Source organism: Dromiciops gliroides, chromosome 1, assembly GCF_019393635.1.
Source record: "Dromiciops gliroides isolate mDroGli1 chromosome 1, mDroGli1.pri, whole genome shotgun sequence".
NCBI classification, from domain to species: domain Eukaryota; kingdom Metazoa; phylum Chordata; class Mammalia; order Microbiotheria; family Microbiotheriidae; genus Dromiciops; species Dromiciops gliroides.
The window spans coordinates 252497297-252511946 of NC_057861.1; positions in this window are offsets into that span (position 1 = coordinate 252497297).

The window sequence follows — 14650 nt, forward strand, 5'->3', positions numbered from 1 at the left end:
TTACCTGCCTGCTTTACCCCAATTTGATTCTCACAACAGTCCTGTGAAACAGGTGACATTACACTCCATGTGAGTTTCTATATTCATTTGAAAGAGCTAACTCTATCTTGTATATTGCCTCAGACCAAACATAGCACGTAACACTTACTGGATGGGTAGTTGGGAGACCTGTGTTCAAATTCAACCTGATACTTAACTAGATTTGTGACCAGAGGCAATTCACATAATACTGGTTAGAGGCAGGATATTCTAGTGGATAGAAGGTGACCCTGACAGTTAAGAAAACATGGGTTCAGAGGCAGCTAGGTGGAGCAGTGGATAGAGCACTGGCCCTGGAGTAGGGAGGACCTGAGTTCAAATCCAGCCTCAGACACTTAACACTTACTAGCTGTGTGACCCTGGGCAAGTCACTTAACCCCAATTGCCTCACTAAAAAGAAAGAAAGGAAGGAAGGAAGGAAGGAAGGAAGGAAGGAAGGAAGGAAGGAAGGAAGGAAGGAAGGAAGGAAGGAAGGAAGGAAGAACGAAAACACGGGTTCACGTCCTTCCTCATACATACCCTGGCTGTGTGACCCTGGACAAATCACTTAATATCTCAGAAGCCCAGTTAACTCATTAGGACAAAAAAGTGTCAGAACAATTGTAGATCTGCATTGGTGGAGGGAATTCCCCTGATGAGTGTGTCATACCAATGAAATCACAGATACAGATCAAAGCACACCCTATCAGTCAACCAGTAAATCAATCAATTAATAAGTTTACAATAGGCTAGGCACTGTGTGTGCTAGGCACTACAAAGATAAAAACTAAGGGGCAGCTAGGTGGCACAGTGGATAAAGCACTGGCCCTGGATTCAGGAGGACCTGAGTTCAAATCTGGCCTCAGACACTTGACACTATCTATGTGACCCTGGGAAAGTCAGTTAAGCCCCATTGCCAGCCCAAAACAAAACAAAACAAAGATAAAAATGAAACAGTCCCTGATGCAAGGAGCTTAAATACCATGTACACAAGAGGATTGCTGTGGGGAGACACATATATATAGTCCTAGTCCTAAAGTCTTTTGTATAGGACTCTCTCCTTATGGATCAAGATCAGTGTCCTCCACTTCAATGAACATTGAGGAGAGCTTTTCCATGTTCTTTGAGTTTTCTTCAAGTTGCTAAGTGTCTTCAGACTTCTGGCACTTCTGGCTAGGAGAGATAGAAGATGCCAACCCTTCTTTGGGTTACTAAAGGATGAAAAAGACTCTGGGAAGAAGCTAACATGAGAAGATCTCAGAATCTCCATCACGTCGCTATCCCTAGCTTGCTACATTATAGACTTTGGCATTCTGTTGTCTGATATATATTCTCCTATGTATACTTTCTCTGATTTCTGTCTTGCTACCAGTTTGGATAAATGAGATTTCTTTGATGATTGCTATGTGTGTTCATAGTGGAACTGGTATTTGGAGGGAACAGGCTCCCGTCTCAGAGAGCTTGAGCTCCCCTTTCCTCTTTAATATTGAAGCAACAATCAGTGTACAGAGACAGAAATATTGTTTGATGAATGACTTGACTGTTCTCAACAATACAGTGATCCAAGACAATCCTAAAGGACTATTGATGAAACATACTATCCATCTCCAAAGAAAGAACTGATATTGATGGAACAGACTGAAGCATGCTATTTTTCACTTTCTTTCATTTTTTAAATCAAATTTTCATATACAAAATGACAAATATGGTAATGTTTTACATAATCATCCATATATAACCCCCCCAAAAGAAGTTAGCTTGAATCTGAAACTCATATTCTCTAGATTAATATTATTTAAGGGATATAGATATAGTTCTAGCCTGGTTCCCCTTCTCTCCAAAGAGAGCAGAATAGTGGTCTCTGACCCTTATATCTCTGCTTCCCCTCCTGGCAGTGAATAAAGCCCACTCTGGAGAAGGGTGAGGGAAAGAAGAGGGTAGAGATAGAAAGTCTGCTTTCCTTCAAGTCACGTAAAAATATTCCCATGCCCCATGTCGGGGGATAACCCTCAGAACATGTGGACCTCACTACAACTATATACCATGGAGATGCAGTACTGCTACTGATGCCATCACAGTGCTTTCTGCTAGGCTTGCTTCCCTCTGGACTTTGCCTTTGGTGCTTTCTGATATGCCTCAGTTCTTTGCTCCAGGTGGTTTTCAGCAATGCTGCTACCTTCAGGGTCACCTAAAACTGTGTTTATGACATACTAAGGATGCTGTTAGTAAATTTCTTCAGAAGAGAGCTTTAGCTCTGTCGGTCAGTGAGGTTAGCCACCTTTATCATCCAATGTAGGGTATTTTGTAAACCTTTCCTTGGCAAGGGAGTGTTATTACTTTTTTTTTTATCCAGTAGCCATGAATCACTTCTCAGCTGAGCTGTGCCAAAAGGTAGCAAATGTCCAGGTTAAGGTCACATTTGCCTACCTCCATCAATTCCTCTTATTCTCTCAGTTCAGTTAGCATCTAACTAATGGTTAGAAACTCATTTTAAGGGGGCAGCTAGGTGGCACGGTGGACAAAGCACCGGCCCTGGATTCAGAAGAACCTGAGTCCAAATCCGGCCTCAGACGCTTGCATTTACTAGCTGTGTGACCCTGGGCAAGTCACTTAACCCTCATTGCCCTGAAAAAAAAACCAAACAAACAAACAAACAAACAAATAAATAAATAAATGGAAACTCATTTTAAGTCTTCGTTCTCTTGATACTCCTCCTTCTGGCATTAGGTACTGCATTGAGAAATACTTCTGGATTCTCTACTTTCTCAAACAGAACTGGAATTGAAGGAAATCGTGATGGGGCAACTGCTTTTGAGTCTTCCCCATCATGTTCCTATCTTCTATGCAAATGGATACTGCCCTTTGTTCCACTTCCCCCACAATCTCAGCCTAGTCTCTCTGGTTTCTATACATAATGAATATGTCTTGACAGTAAGTACAATTAAACACTGGAATGGGTTAATAAGGCTATTTGTTAATGGAATTGTTCTTGGGAAAAAGTCACACAGGGTTGTACTAAAGGGATCAGGTAGAACTCATACAGTGTAGGAAAAGAACACTTAAAATTCTAAAGTCTGGGCAGTGATGATTCAGAGGAAGAGGAAGAGGAAGCAACAAAAATCAATAGTACCCAATTACCAGGGAATAGAGCAAGACTTGATCTTCAAAGTCCATATGCATAGACAGTAACCAGAAAAATCTTGCTAGAACTGGAAAAGAATAATACATGTGGTCAAATGGTCAGTAAAATAATTAGAAATCCAGACATGAAGGGGCAAGGTGCAGACACTAAGCACCAGCAGCAAAGAACCTTGATATTGAATCAACTTGTTGTTTTGAGCTCAGTTGCCTTTATTGTCATCTCACCCTAGTGAGACCTAATACTAGGAGATCATGACCTGGCATGTGCTATGGAAAATAATTCTGGTATGAAAAAAATCTAGTTTTCTGGCAGAAACATATATCAGACAGAGACAAAACAAATGTGTAGGAAATCCTTCTCACATACACACACACACTCACCACCAAAGGGAGGTTTATATTCATATATAATCTTATTCATTCAAGTGAACTTGTGTTTTTAAAAAATTAAAGTATATTAAATGACACCTTTGGGACCACAAAGCCAGGATAGTGTGTGTCTGAGTATGGACATGAACACAGGTTTCCTGACTTTAAGGGCACTTCTCTATTCACTGTCTCTCAGTTATATCTACCAACTCTCTTAAGATTTCAAGTAGCAAAAGAGTTGCTGTTCTGAATTGGTAAAAGAACTGCATCACCCAGAGTTATTTGCACCAATGAAATAACAAACCATCAAAAAAAGAAAGAAAGAAAATATATAACATAGGGTAAGTTTTTAGTCTATGTTTAGTGGATTTTTATAATACATGTAAATTGTGTGAAATAATCCTTTAAAAATAAAGATGAATTAAGCAATGTCAAGAGTGCCTTAGATCCAGTTCTTCCTAAATGTGGAATAATGGACAAGATGACTTCTCAAGATATCTTTCTGCCCATTAATTTTTAAAGTTATCTTTTGTTTTTATATATCTATCTACACTCTCTTCCATTCCCCATCTTGACCACCTAGTAAACCAGTTCAACTCTACATTGTCCTCTCATCATCATTTCCTATCTTTCTCCACTAAGACTCAACCTTGCATCACTCTTAACATTTGCTACCTTCACTCCTACAAAAGTGCTGCTGAAGGAAGGTAGAGAAAATGATGAAACTATGCTGATTGGTTCCACTACAAATTTATTTTACAGAACCTCAACTGGGCCCGCACTACTGCAAGGCAATCCTTTTACACATCCTTAATTGAATCATTATCGCACTCACCTCAGCAAAACTTCCAAAATTTTTCAACCCTCCTCAAACTCCCCATGGCTCCCTCTCTTCAAAGCCTCTCAGCTGAGAACTTTGTCTCAAATTTTACTGAAAAAAAAAATTGAGGCCATTTGCCAAGAGATCCATTTTCTCCCCTCTACCTCATCTCATAACCCACATGCCTTCTGCCACTACTTCCTTCATCCTAATTCACTTATTGAGACAGTCTTTCTCCTTCTCAAGGCAAGCATCTTTATATACACAAGTGATCACACTCCATCCCATCTTCTCCAGCAGATTGCTCCCTCTCTCTTTCCTCCCTACTCTCTCATTTATCTTCAATCTCTCCCTGTCTAGTGGCTCCTTCCCTACTGCCTACAAACATGCCACTGTTTTCTCCATCCTCAAAAAACGCTCACTTTATCCATCAAGCTCAACTATCATTCCCATATCTCTCTTCCCTTTTGTGGCTAAAATCATTGTGAAGGCTGTCTATGATAGATACCTCCAATTTATTTTCTCTCACTCTCTTCTTAATTACATATAGTCTGGCATATAACCTCATCATTCAACCAAAACTGATCTCTCCAGTTACTAACTGTCTCTGAATTGCTAAATCTAATGGTCTCTCAATCATAATCCTTCTTGAGCTCTCTGCTGCACTTAGACTGTTGATCACCTCCTTCTCCTTGGTACTCTCTTCTCTTTAGGTATTTGAGACATCATTTTCTCCTGGTGCTTTTCCTACCTAGTTATGCCATCTTAGTCCCTTTCTTCATCTTGGTCACTCCTGCTAATTGTGAGTATTCCCTAGGGCTCTGTCCTGGGCCCCTCCCTTCTCCTCCCTTGCCCTCTCCTCTCCTGTTCTCTTCTCCTACTATACTTTTTTACTTTGAGATCTCTTCAGCTCCCATGGATTCAATTATCATTTCTATAGTAATGATTCTAAAATTTGCTTATCCAGCTTTGCCATTTCTGCTGACCTCCATCCTCACATCTCCAACTGCCTATTGGACAAGGTAGCCATCTTAAACTCACATGTCCAAAACCAAACTTCATTACTACTGTTGTAGGTACTACTATTAGTTACCTAGACTTACTACCTAGGTATCATCCTCAACTCTTTATTCTCTCTCACCCCTGGATGTCCATATCATTGCACCCACTCCTCACAACATCCTATGGCTCCCTCTCATCTCCAAGATCAAACATAGAATCATCTGGCTTTGAAAGGCATTCATGATCGGCCCCCCACCTTTCCAGTCTTCTTACACCTCCCCCATGTACTCTGAGATCCAGTGACATTAGTCTCCTTGCTTTTCCTTGAATAAGAAACTCCATCCTGACTCCAGGCATTTTCACTTGTTATCCCTCATGCCTGTAAGTTTTCTTCCTCCTCATCTCTGTCCCCTAGCTTCCAAGGCTTCCTTCAAGTCATGGATAAAATTCTACCTTCTACAAGAAGGCTTTCAGATCCCCTTTAATTCATCTGTCTTTCCACTCTTGATTTCCAATTTATCAAGTATGTAGCTTATTTGCATATATCCATTTGCATGCTGACTCCCCCGTTAGACTGTGAACTCCTTGAATTCCTTGTTTTTTGCCTTTCTTTGTATCCCTAGTGCTTTGCATAGTACCTGACATGGGTATTTAATTAATATTTATTGACTTTTTCATTAGGGGTGCTTAAAAGTCCTCTATGCGATTAAATATACATTTTTTTCTTCTGTAGAATTATGCTAAATCTTGCATAATTCTGATTGTGGCTCCATAGTATTTTTTTTTTTTATGATTGAATGACTACTAAGAGAAGAATACTGTAGCTGAGATACTTTTCCACTGAAAGAGAGCTAGAAGAAGTCTTATGGTAGGATCTTCAGGCAAAAAAGAGAGCCTTCCTGTCACACAGGGAACCAATTGTAGAAATGCTTACTTATTCTACGAGCCAGTCATATTTGAGATGAGGTCTAGTGTTTGGAAAACATGCTCTCTCATTCCCTGAGTAATCAGCTTTTGTCAGTTGGTCCTTTTAAATTCTTTTTCTTTTTTTTTTATTCTCCAAGAATTCTACAAACATTTGATATGTGAGGATGAGAATTCTAGTAGCTTGAAAATAAACATTACTGCAGTTTTACTTGTGAGGTCTTCTCTGTCTATAGAAGAGACAGGAAGAGTAACTGGTAGCAGCACAGATTGTGAGTTAGCAAGAACACCGTTTTATTTGTATGTTGCAGGGTAGAAGAAGGCAATCCCTATTTATACCACAAAATAAGAAACAGATAATGATTTGTACCCACAAGAGGATTTTTTTCCCCTTTTGTGAGGACTTGATCATAAATCCTTCCCTAGGTTATCACTGGTGTTATGTGTCCTATAACACTTGAAAATTAAGAAATAGGCCATAAAGGGAATTCTATATGACAGAAGTCTTTCATCTATACCTGTCTGATATTGCTTTAGTCAGAGATAAAACGAATAGGGAACGAACAGAAATGGAGGGTTTGAGAAGAGTGGCCACATCTTAAATGTGTTTTGGATTTCTCTGCCTCACCCCTTTACCTCTCAGTATTATTATCATTTTAATACTGTGGCCTAGGTGAAGCTAGGACGCGGAACAATGACACATGCCAACATTAGAAGAGGTGAACGACACAAAATTGTTTTGAGTGATTATTTTGAAATTCTTTTTAGTTGTTTAACTATTTAAAGACTTTGTTCTCCTGTAGGAAAAAAAAGGCTAAAATGATCTCACCAGGTTTTTTTTGTCTGACAGTCGATGAGATGAAGCCATCTTTCCAGTCATATTTTCAGTTATAGACAATAGTGCCATTGATAATTTGACATTCAAATATGAAAGTGATAACACAGTAAGTAAAAAATGTGTTGAGTTTAGAGTCTCTTCTATGTGGATTTTAAAGCCCTTTGCAACATGGTCCCAAACCACCTTTACAAACTTAATCTGCTTCTGACATTCCACAAGCCAGACAAGCCAGCCATCATGATGTTCCATGTACATTACTTTCTATCTCCCATTCCCATGTCTTTGCACTGGTTATTTTCCATGCCCAGAATGAACTCCATTACCTCTATCTCTTAGAACCCCTACTTTCCTTCAAAATTCTGCTCATTACCTTTTTTTTTTTTTTTTAGTGAGGCAATTGGGGTTAAGTGACTTGCCCATGGTCACACAGCTACTTAAGTGTTAAGTGTCTAAGGCCAGATTTGAACTCAGGTACTCCTGACTCCAGGGTCAGTGCTCTATCCACTGCACCACCTAGCTGCCCCCTTGCTCATTACCTTTTATGCGAAGCCTTTCCCTATTTCCTAAAATCTGTGATGCCATCATATAAATCCCAATTTTGCCACTTACTACTTTTGTGATTTTAGAAAGTCCCCTATCCTTCTGAGCCTCAGTTTCCCCATCCATAAAATATGGAAATTGAAACAGGTGACCTCAAAGTTCCCTTGCAGCCCTTAATTTACATTTCTACAATCCTATCATCTAAGTACAACTTGGATACCTGATGTATGTCAAGGTCCATGAATTTGGGAGATGTACTGTGGCTTTCATCTAAATGATGCTCCATGTTAGTAACTTAAAATTTTTTTTTGAAAAGTGAAGAAGCAATTTGTATACACGAAATACATAAGTGCATACAATGTCACTACTATTGTTTCTGTGCCAAACAGCTAAAACAAGGAAGAAGATGCTATGTGAGAATGAAATATTTCTGGATTATGGCTTAAAATCTAGGATAACAGGCTCTTGGTCAGGGATGGAGATTACTTATCAAGAACTGATAAGAATGTATTTAATTGAGACGATTAATATCTTCAGGAAAGTATCTGTTTATAAAATAAATAAGCAGAAAAGATAAAAATTTCTATATAGCCAAGACAAAATAAAAAAGGGATTAATAGAGAGAAAATCCCGTTAAAAATAGCTACAAAAGGAATAAGTACATAGGAGCCAATCTAGGAAAGCACACTTAATAATTATATAGATACAATTTGGTTTTTGTTTTTGAGGCAATTGGGGCTAAGTGACTTGCCCAGAGTCACACAGCTACTAAGTATCAAGTGTCTGAAGTCGGATTTGAACTCAGGTCCTCCTGAATCCAGGGCCATTGCTCTATCCACTGTGCCACCTAGCTGCCCCTAACCATATGGATACAATTTTTAAATGTTCCTTAAAATAAAAAAAAAAGATTCAAATAATTGGAGGTATATTCAGTAATCATGGTTAGACTATATCAATATAATAAAAATGGACAATATTACTGAAATTAATTTACAGATTTAGTGCTGTCCAAGTGAAACTACCAAGAAGATACTTCATAGAGCTAGACAAAAACTTTAAAAATTCATTTGTAGGAAAAAAGGCAAAATATAAAAAAACAATGGGTAATAAAGAAGGGGAATTAGCACTTCCAGACCTCAAACCATATTTTAAAGCATCCATTAAAAAAGCTTTTTGGTACTGAAGAAATGAAATAAAATATGGATAGTGATTTGCAAATATTAATACATTACATAAATACTGTTATATCACCATCATCATTACTGGCTTAAAAATAGAAAGGTAGATCAATGAAACTCACCAAACAAGAAAGAATCAGAAATATTTGAACTTGATTCAAAAAACCTGAATATCTACATTTCATAGGAAAGAGCTTCCTATTTGACAAGAATTTCTGGGAAAATTGGAAAGCAGTACTGCAGAAACTAAGTTTAGAAAAGCAACTTAGCACCATATTACCACAATAAACTCAAAATGAATGCCTAACCTAAATATTAAAGTTCATAAAAAGTTTTTTAAAAAGCTCATAACATAAAACCATCAGATCAGGTAACTTTTTTTTTGGTGGGGCAATGAGGGTTAAGTGACTTGCCCAGGGTCACACAGATAGTAAGTGTCAAGTGTTTGAGGCCAGATTTGAACTCAGGTCCCCCTGAACCAGGGCCAGGGCTTTATCCACTGTGCCACCTAGCTGCCCCAGATCAGGTAACTTTTAAAAACTGGGATTGAATTCTTAAATTAATAAATTACAACACCAGTAGCTAAAGTTTATATGGGGCTTAAAGTTTGCAAGTACTTTACATATATTGTCTAATTTTATCTTCACAATAACTTTTCGAAATAGGTGCTATTATTATCTCTATTTTATAAATGCATAAGCTGAGAATGAAAAGCATTATGTGACTTGCCCATTCACATAGCTAGAAAGAGTCTGAAGTGGGATTAGAATGCAGCCCTTTTTTAATCCAAATCCAACATTTACTGGACCACCATGGGAAAAAAAAAAAAAGCACAATGACTACAACAATGTACCTGGAAAGATGAACAACAAAATAATACAAACTGAAGGCTACAAAATTATAACTGATTTTAGTCTCAAAGAATATATATGAGAAGGCCTCTCCCTCATTGCTTTGAAGAGATGGGCCCTATGTCTATAGAATACTGTATATAAAGTCAGACTTTTAAAATATCTTGTTTAATTTAACTGAATTATTTTATTCTTTATTTTTTAACTTCTGAAAGGGATACTTTGGGAAATGTACGTGATTTAATTCCTTCCCCCACAAAACACCCACAAATATATCAATGCAAATTTATTTTTTTAAAAGAATGTATTTGCCCAGGGTGTTACAAATACAACAAACAGAACCTTAAATGGAAAAGGAAGTACAAGGGGGAAAACAACCCATTTTTATCTAGAATACCAGATATTGAGAGTAATAACAATATTGGATGAAGAATAGCAGTAGAGTCACCTAGAAATTCATAGGAGACAAAAATTCAAAAACAGAGTTAGCAATAAACATCTGTCATCTCAGGTAGGCAGTAGGGTAAACTAGGGCTGATAATGCAGAGGCAAAGTTGTCCTGATGGATTTCTCTGAGACTTGGTGGGATGAATCCCAGGACTAAAATATCACTCTGGAAGAGTTTACATTATTTAAAAAGAATAGGGTAAGTAAAAATATTGGGGTAGGAGTAGTATATAAATTCATTAGGTATTAAGAATTTAATTTAAGGGGCAGCTAGGTAGCACAGTGGATAGAACACAGGCTCTGGATGCAGGAGCACCTGAGTTCAAATCTAGCCTCAGACACTTGACACTTACTAGCTGTGTGACCATGGGCAAGTCACTTAACCCCAATTGCCTCACCAAAAAAGAAAAAAAAAATAAGTCAATTTAAATACTACTCCTATCTTCGAAGGTACTGTACCAGAAATAAGAAAAAAATTTTATTTTGTACTTTGTATATGGAAAATACATAAATTTTTGTTGCATTGATTTGACAGACTATTAACAAAATCAGGCTATTCAACACATCTCACAGCATAGAGTGCACACAATCGATGCCCATGTTGAATTTTGAGTCCATGAGTAACTATGATGTGATAAGAGGAAGAAGTAAAAATGATATTTTCATCAGAGTATACTATGGGCCTCCGGGACAGAAGGAAGTAATAAATGAAGTGTACAAGGAACAGATTCAAGACTGGCACAAAAACAACAAACAGTGATGGGTTATTTCAATCATTAAGACTGTACTGTACTGAATGGTACCCTTTAGGATTATAATGTACTGAAATGCGCTCTCTCTCTCTCTCTCTCTCTCTCTCTCTCTCTCTCTCTCTCTCTCTCTCTCTCACACACACACACACACACACACACACACACACACACACACACACACACACACACACACACACACACACGTTATCCTGGACACTGACTCCTAGTTTAGTTCTGAATTTCCCCATTCCTACTTTTCCATTGCTAGACTTTCAAAATGTTTCTCGATCTATCTTTCACTGATCTACTATTTTACAGAAGTCCTACCCAGCATGACTGTTTCTTCAACCAGTCTGTACCTTCTTCCTGTCAATGTCACTCTAGGTCATATAAGGACTCGTCATACTTAATGTAAAGTCTTTGCTTAAGATCTGTTCTTAATCTTTAAGGTATCAGAGCATCCAATCACTTTTGTTTTTAAGTAGGGTGGTATGACATGACTCAATCAGTACCCCACCCTAACACTAGCATAATACTTTGAACATAGTAGATACTTAACAAATAATTGTATCATTGTATTTTGTTGGACTGATGACCCTCTAAAGCAGGTCTCTAGATAACCCTGCTCACCTACTTAGGGGAAGTTTATCTACTCAGTTTTGGGGCTTGCTTTGATGCGAGCTCCTGGGACTGGAAGGTGAGTATGTCAATCTGCACTTTACTGTGCTAACCCTAGCCTTTCTCAGATGCCCCAGATGATGTCTTATCCTATCCAGCCATTTACCAGAACACTAGAACTCAGTCAGCTCATCCTCTTCTTGTGCTTATACCTCCCCACCACCTTGCCCTGCCCTAGATTTTCAACTTTTGCTCAGAGAACAATCATCAAATCAATATTACTTTTGCTGTGGGAAAGGACAAGACAATTTGCTGCCCTGTGGCACCACCCACAATCTCTGCAATTGCCCAACCAAACTCCTTTCCCTAGATAAGATGTCTGCATTGGTCTTGCATCATCCTAGTAGAATGTAAGTTTCTTGTAGTTAGATATTGTCTTTCTTTTATATCTGTATACCAAGCACATAGCATAGTTCCTGGGACAAAGCAAGCACTCATTAAAGAATCCAAGAAATTCCCTTTCAGTTCTGAGATGCTGAGACTTTGTATGATCTCTAAGGTTCCTCTCAGTTTGTTATCCTATAACACTGGAAATCCCTTTAAGAGATTTTACTAAAGGTAAGAGAAAACAGAAATAAACATACAATCATCAGTGGCTTCCTTAAGGATAAAAAATACAAACTCCTCTTCCAGACATTTAAAGTACTCTACAATTTGGAGCCTACCTACTTGAATCTACAATAGAACCAAATCATCCTTTTAGCTATTCCTCAAACTCCATGTCTCAACTTTATAACTTTATACCTCAGTTTCCCCAATACTTGGGAACCTCTCTTCCTCCTCACCTAACTTCCTTCAAGGTTCAGCTCTCATTTCATTTCCTGTAGTACTTTTATCAGTCTCTCTGTCATTGGTGTTCTCTCCTTCCATAAATTACATTATATTTACTTATCTGCATACATGTTTTATTTAACTCTTCTCCTACCCTTTAGAAGAAAATAAACTCCTTGAAGGTAAAGGACTTTTATTTGAGGAATTTTTATTCACAGGGGCAGCTAGGTAGCACAGTGGCTAGAGCGCCCTGTCTAGATTCAGGAAGACCTGAGTTCAAATCTGACCTCAGAAACAGTAGCTGTGTGACCTTGGGCAAGTCACTAAACCCTATTTGCCTCGGTTACTCATTTGTAAAATGAGCTAGAGAAGGAAATGGCAAACCACCCCAATATCTTTACCAAAAAAACAACAAAAAAACAAACAAAACCAAGCAGGGCCATGAAGAGCCAAACACAACTAAAACAACAAAAACATTCACAGGGCCTAATGCAGTACCCAACACAAAAGGGCAAATTGTTTTCAATAGGCTGCCTTTTATAGCTTAGAAAAAAACAAAATCTTCCACATCTTTTTATTATTTCTGGGGAGTGGGGATGGCATAAGATTAGGGCAAACAGCATGCTGTGCATCAAGTACAAGCCTGTCTAATTCTGAAATGCATTTCCCATGAGGTTCCAGAAACTGTCACCCAGAAATGTAGACATATCCTGTCTGATCTTTATTTATTTTTTTTACATTTTTATTTATTTTATTTTTAATTTATGGAATAAGACAAGCATTTCCATAACATAGTATAATTTTAAAAAATAATTGCACATGAAATTGCAAATCTATTGTGTACAACTGCTATTCCTTTTAAAAATATAATAAACTTATCATGTAAATTTATTTTTTTTCCTTTTTTCTTCCATCATCTCTCTCCTGCCCTAGAGATGGCCACCATTAGACACAAATATGGATATTACACATTTCTCAATTACAATAGAAACAAGGAAATAGATTTGCTTCCGTCCTGTGATCTAATTGTCATTGCTTTTCATAGTCTCAGTATCCCCATCTGTAAACTGGGGATAGCAGTAACGCCTTAATAACACGGGGTTATTGTGAGAGCACGCATGTAAAATATTTTGCACACCTTAAAGCACTATTTTTAGTCCCACATTTATGAGAGCCATTAATCACAATGGTGATAATGCCAAGCTGGCCTTCACCTTCATCTTTCATTTTTACTTAAGAGATTTATATTTGAACTTAGCAGATGTACTTGTTGTCCTGCCTCCTCTCTTTGTATCTTTTCTTCACTTTCCCAGATATTCTCATGGCTACATCCGACTGACAAAGAAAGACGGACGGCTTCAGTTCTTCAATAAGGTTAATTGTTATTTAGGTACAAATAGAGGGAAGACAAAGCAAAGCTGAAGACTAGGAGTCCAAATGAGATTTTCTTGAAAACCATGAGAACTTCAACACTCAGAATCTTGTTGAAATTTTTTACGTGTTATGATTGCCAGCAACATATGGGGAAGTGACAGTTTCTGCCTTCAGTTTGCGAGGAGCTTTTTCCATCAATCCCACAAGTTAATCAAGACAAAAAAGCAGTCTCTTGTCTGTTCCCTTTGCCAGCCTGGAGCAATTTGCTCGGCAGCAGCACTGCTGAAGTAGAGATAAAGAAAATGAACATTGAGAGTTAAACAAAGGACCAGAAACTTAGAATCATATGTGAAGAATTGAAAAGGCCTCTGCAAAATGGAGTGCCAAGGTTAGCCTTATCTAATTATAAAGGTATGACTAGATCGTTATTGTTAGCATTATTACTACTACTATTATTATTATTAGATTTGGTCTCCCCATTCCCTTAGGATGGAAATACAGCCACCATTATGGGGCCCCATCCCATGGCTGATTGGCATAGCTTTGGCTTCCTGGCTCTTGACCTGGGCTGGTTCACCCCTCCTTAGGCAAACTGATGGCCCAGTCTTCCAGAATACTTATCATATTAATGCCAAATTTAGTTCAGATACCTGGCTGGCATTTAGCCTTACTGAACAGAAGCTCAGAACACCTGAGCTCAAGTTATCTACCAGCCTTCACCTCCCCAATAGCAAGGATTATACGTAGGGGACAACCCACACCTACTCATTTTTTCCTGATCTTGGGTTATTCTTTGCCTTGGACCTTCCTTTCCATATCTATTAAAATAATACTGGATTAAGTGATGGTTAAGATCCCTTTGATCTCTAAATCTAGATGTTAAAGTTGGGCAGCTAGGTGACACAGGGCATGGAGTGCTGAGCCTGAAGTCAGAAAGACTCATCTTA